We start from the raw sequence: 6,392 nt of genomic DNA, 5'->3' as shown, positions 1-6,392 counted from the left end.
GATATTAGTTATACTTTTATCACCGAGCCTATTTCTAGAGATATTAATGCTCTAATTGAAATGAAACAAAAGCATGTTGATTATTTACAACTTGAGATATTTAGTATGAATATATTCGATACTTTAAAATCTGCTAAAATACAGGAAAAAATTAAACTCATTTCTGAAAAAATGGCCATTGATATTTGTGCTGATCATCCTAGTGCCTTTTGGAATCGGAAAAAGCATATTGTAACTCTTCCATATGAAGATGATTTCTCTGAGGAAAATATTCCTACCAAATCTCGTCTTTGTCAGATGAATACCGAATTGGTTGAATTCTGCAAAAAGGAAATTGATAATTTATTACAAAAGGGATTGATAAAGCCTTCCAAATCACCATGGTCGTGTACTGCTTTTTATGTTAATAACGCAGCAGAAAAAGAACGAGGTGTTCCCAGGTTAGTTATAAATTATAAACCTTTAAATAAATTTTTAAAATGGATTAGATATCCTATTCCTAATAAAAGAGATTTATTAACCAGATTATATGATGCTAATATCTTTTCAAAATTTGATTTAAAATCTGGATATTGGCAAATCCAAATATTTAGAGACCATTCATATAGAACGGCATTTAATGTTCCGTTTGAACAGTACGAATGGAATGTAATACCTTTTGGGTTAAAAAATGCTCCCTCAGAATTTCAAAAGATAATGAATGATATTTTCAATCCCTATTTGGATTTCATCATAGTTTATATTGATGATATTTTGGTATACTCAAAGACTCTTGAAATGCATATTAAGCATTTAGACATTTTTAAGAAAATAGTTATTCAAAATGGTTTGGTCATATCTAAACCTAAAATGGGTCTTTTTCAAACAGAAGTTAGATTTTTGGGGCATTTGATTTGTCAAGGAAAAATGACTCCTATTCAGCGATCTATTGAATTTGCATCGAAATTCCCTGATATTATTACAGATAAGACGCAATTGCAGCGGTTTCTGGGAAGTTTAAACTACATTTCCCCATTCTACAAGTATTTATCTCGAGATTTAGCTCCGTTATATGACAGGCTAAAAAAGGATCATAAAAAGCCTTGGACCAATAGTCTCACAGATCTTGTAAAGACTATTAAAGAAAGAGTTAAATCTTTACCTTGTTTAACCCTTGCTAATCCTGCTTGGCCAAAGATTGTAGAGACGGATGCGTCTAATATTGGGTATGGAGGTATATTAAAACAAATTAATCCGCATGATAAAAATGAATATCTTATTCGATTTCATTTAGGAAAATGGAGCGATGCTCAGAAAAAATATGCGACGATAGCCCATGAAATGTTAACTATCGTTAAGTGCGTTTTAAAATTTCAAGATGATTTATATAATCAAAAAATTTTGATAAAACTGATGCTCAGTCAGTCAAGTATATGCTTGATAAAGATTTTAAACATGATGCGTCTAAGTTAATTTTTGCTAGGTGGCAGGCACAATTAGCCCCTTTTGATTTCGAAATTCAGTATAAAAAGGGAAGTGATAACTCCCTCCCAGACTTCTTATCAAGGGAATATCTTTCTTCTGATGGGTTTTCTTGACTTCTTTCCTGATAAAGATTTGGTTACGATTTTGAAGGCAGTTCCTCTTATTAGAGATTTAAAGGAACTTATATTATGGAAAATTATAGACGGAATGGTGATTGATATTGTCAATAATTACATGATTGAACAAGAGCTTTATGAAAGATTTTATTGTGATGAAGCTTATAACCTCTTGCATGATTAAAAATATAACTTCTTGAATGATTAAAACTAAATGCTATGTTTGCAGAATGGATCCTCCTTGGATAACCAAGGCAAGAGGAAAAGGCAGTTATACTCGCGGAAGGGGAAGATCATCCCCAAGTTCATCAAGATCATCATACGGATCTTCATCATCTAGTACTCCAATTATACAAAAGGGAGGAATGAGTTTATATAACTTAAACTCTAGAGCACAAGAAATAGCTTCATCATCAATACATCTGGAAGATATTCCAGAAAGTGATCCATTATATGCTAAACTACAGGAGTTTATAACTCAAAAGCAGGGTGATTCTTTTACTTCAATCGCCAAAGAAGAAGTTGATGATATCAAAACATATGAAAAGGTAGAAAAAAGAGAAATGATATTTCTCTTAGAAAACTCTGACATACAGAGAAGAGAAGAACCTTGGAAGATATTCCAGAGGTATTTAGTTAATGGGCTTTATTTCCCGGGTGAGTCATAAAAAACTCGGAAATATTATGAGACTCTGCTAATAAGCACAGGTGTTGAATTTCAACATTTTTCAGGATATAATACAAGTGAGAATGTTTATAACTTCTCTAAAATGATTATAAAACACATCATTCATATTGAAGATTGGGGTATTTCCTCAATGACTGAAAGACAATTCAGTCTAAACAAAGTCATGGTAAGCTTTACCTATTGGGATTATATTCAGGCATTTAATAAAGTTCTCTGTTATAACAATGAGAGGCATAAACATACCTGGTTTATAAAAGTATGTGCCAAGATATTTGTGAATCATATACCAAATTGGTTTTTAAACTGGTGGTCATACCACGGGCCAACAATAAAAATATTGCCCGAATAATTTCATAAGTTATACAAAGAATGGGTCAAGGTTTCCCCAGATCTCAACAAATTATATCATCAAAAACATATTTGTTATTTTCAACAAATTGAACAAATATACTTTTTTATAGAATTCTCTGTAAGCTCTTTCTTGTGCTCTAGAGTTTAAGTTATATAAACTCATTCCTCCCTTTTGTATAATTGGAGTACTAGATGATGAAGATCCGTATGATGATCTTGATGAACTTGGGGATGATCTTCCCCTTCCGCGAGTATAACTGCCTTTTCCTCTTGCCTTGGTTATCCAAGGAGGATCCATCCTGCAAACATAGCATTTAGTTTTAATCATTCAAGAAGTTAATAATAATAATAATAATAATAATAATAATAATAATAATAATAATAATAATAATTCAATATGGGCAATTTGGAAATTGTATAAAAGAATTAAGGGCAAAAAGGTAATATACTTGGTCAACATAAAAGGGCTTTTAAGTTAAAAAAAAAAAAAGTTCCCCTCCCCTAGCTTTTAGCTTTTGGCTTAAAATAAGTCATTTTTGACTTAAAATAAGTCACTTTGATAATTGCCAAACACTCTAATAAGTCAAAAACTGGCTTTTAAGCCAGTTTGACCAGCTTAAAAGCCCATCCAAACAGGCTCTTAATTACTTAGATTCACGTTAGTTTTTTTTTTAATATTATGAATTTTATTAGATTTAAATTTTGAATGCATATATTTAATGTGTTTGTATACATGTATATATTTAATGTGTTTGTATACATGTATCTCTGATATATGAAAATTATATGTAATTTGTTCTAGATATATTGTATTCAAGTGGATTTGCATGTCTTTGACTCTCCCGCTTGTCTTTCTCCTGTATCACTTGTCTCACTCGGTGTTTGATATCTCAGATATATGTATTTAGTGTGATTCACATGTATCTAAGAATGATTCACATGTATCTAGGGATCTCGATCGCGTCTTTTCCTGTCTTAATGTATTTGATATCACAAATATATATATCAAGGTGTATCTGACTTGAAATCTGTTATCAAATTATTAATTAGTGAGATAATATGTGAGATAATATGCAATTATTTCAAACTATAGTCAGAATTAGTAAATATGTTTGTCTATCTAGTTTTCCCAATGAAAATGAACAAACAATACAAATCTCACTAGTTTAGATTTTAATTACGTGTGCTCATATTACTTTAGAAAAACACTTTTTGTATCACTTTTTTCCACCAGATACTCAAATCCATGTATCTCGAATGCATGTGGATCTAATTAAACGTAGTTTGTTCCGGATGTAATGTATCCAAACGTGATTCACATGTAGTTAGGATATACTGAGTCTCTCACTTGTCTCTCTCTTATGTATTTGCATTTCAAAATATATTTGATATAAAAAATACATGTTTTTAATATCAAAGATATATGTTTTCTTTCTCGTTCACTTCTCTCCTTATGCATATATATTTCAAAATGTATCTGGAATCAAAAATACATGTATCTAATATTGAAAAAAAATATATTTAATTATATACATCAATGTACACTCCGTACAGAAATAGTTAGGGGGGGAGAGAGTAAAAAGAGAGGAAGAGAAGGAAGAGGGGGAGAGAGCGAGCGTATGAAAGAGAAATTTAAAGGAGTGTACCTAACTTGAAACTAGTATGAAATTATTAATTAATGAGATGATGAGTAATTATTTCAAACTAGAGATGAATTAGTATTATATGGTAGGAAAGTTTGTATAATTAGATATTTCTTTGTAAAAAATCTTATTTTATACCAATGATAATTAAAATATTTTCTCCGTCTTAAATTATATGTCGGGTAAAAATAATTATTTTAAATTATTTATTATTTTTAGTTTAAGGCATGTTAATTGTTTTTTTATTTTGTTCTTAATAGATGTGTGTTATTAATGGAAATGACATAAATAGAATAAACATTCCCTGCAAAGTTAAATATAAATAAAGGGATAGTAATCAAATATCCCTCTTAAATAATACTTCATCCTTGTGTAAAAAAATAGAAAATACAAAGAAAACATATATTGTTTCCTTTTCTTGATTGAAGTTATTTAAATTTGTATTTATTATAAAAGCTATATATTTATATAAAAGAGGAACATAGATAAGGTGATGTGACACCTCTCTATGATCTCCATTTATATTTATCTTTTTTCTCCTTTTTTATTTTTTTATTTTGTTACCATTTTTCTTCATTTAATTATCTTTTTATTTTAATAACTCATAAAGTCTTTATATTCAATCACTCAATTTTTCATCTCTCACTATGATATATCTTCTTTATTAGATATAATGTGCATATATTCATAACTCTCATAATTTTCAAACTTTCATATTCATAACCCTCTCCCACCATAATATATCTTCTTTATTAGACATAATATGCATATAGTTATAACTCTCGTAATTTACAACTTTTCATATTCATAACCCTTAAATATTAAATATGAAAGTTAAGATACCTTATGATATTCCTCTATTATTTCTATATAAATTCATATTTTTTGTTTCATGAGATTTTATCCAAAGTTATCCTTCATTTTTACTATAGAATTATATTCATGCTTTTATTTGCCTTGAAAACGAAGAAGAAGAAGAAAACTCTTGAATATTGATAGGCTTGTGAAGTGGATATTGACAACAACTTAGATAATTATGTATTGATTTCTTTTTCCTTCTATTTTTAATGATATGTGTATTGTACTATTCCTTTTTACTTTTTTTTTTCTCTTTTTTTTTATATATGTCTCTATGATGACTCTTAAATTTATTTTTTATAAGAAGAAAACATTTGAATAGTAATAAATTTGTGAAGTGGATATCAACAAGAGTGATGTCTCTCTGCTTTTGTTTGACTTGAAAAAGAAGAAAAAAGCTCTTGAATATTGATAGGCTTGTGAAGTGGATAAGACAAGATCTTAGACAATATGTATTGATTTTGTTTTTCCTTCTATTTTTTATTTTAATGATTAAAGTCGCAATAATATATGTATTGTATTATTTCTTTCATTCTTTCTTTCTTGTGTATTTTTATGATGACTTTTAAGTTTAATTCTCGTACGAACTTCTTATTGTTGTAAATCTATAATTTCTTTTAGTTTTAATTAGTATTATAAATTAGTGCTAGATTTATCTCTAATATTTAAAATAAGAAGATGATGTATGTATATTTAGTCAAGTATATATTGTATCGGGATAAATAACTTAAATATAGAATAAATATGAGAAGAGGGCATTTTGGGTCATCATTGTTTGAGTTCATTTTGGCTTACATGCTCATAATGTTTTGAAATTATAATAACAATAATTAATTGACTTGACTTTTTAAGAACAAGAACACTAATTATATTTTTTTTCATGTTATAAAAATTATTATTCTACATTAAAGTTAATTGGTACGCAGAAGTTTCACGATTAAAACATTACTCATTATTTAATTGTAACTGTTCTTATTTACAGTAAAAGTATATTAATTATAATTACCAAATCCAATACATATCACCTAATCTTTAAAACTATATTTATTTATTTATTTCTTCTTCTATTGTTTTTTTTTTTTTTCACTTTCAAAAATAGTCTATTTATGTTATTTATTTTAAATCGTTATAAATTATAAGAATGTTCTTTCATCTAAAGAAGATATTACATGTAATTTTTTTTCATATTTTTTTCCCATGGAACCAAATTATACATCTATACATTTATAGGAAGGTATAATATAATTATTTTATTTTATATTCTTTTTATGT

Source organism: Solanum verrucosum, unplaced genomic scaffold (assembly GCF_900185275.1).
Source record: "Solanum verrucosum unplaced genomic scaffold, falcon-dt-bn FXZP01000268.1, whole genome shotgun sequence".
In the NCBI taxonomy this organism is placed as follows: Eukaryota; Viridiplantae; Streptophyta; class Magnoliopsida; order Solanales; family Solanaceae; genus Solanum; species Solanum verrucosum.
This window is presented reverse-complemented; position numbering follows the sequence as displayed.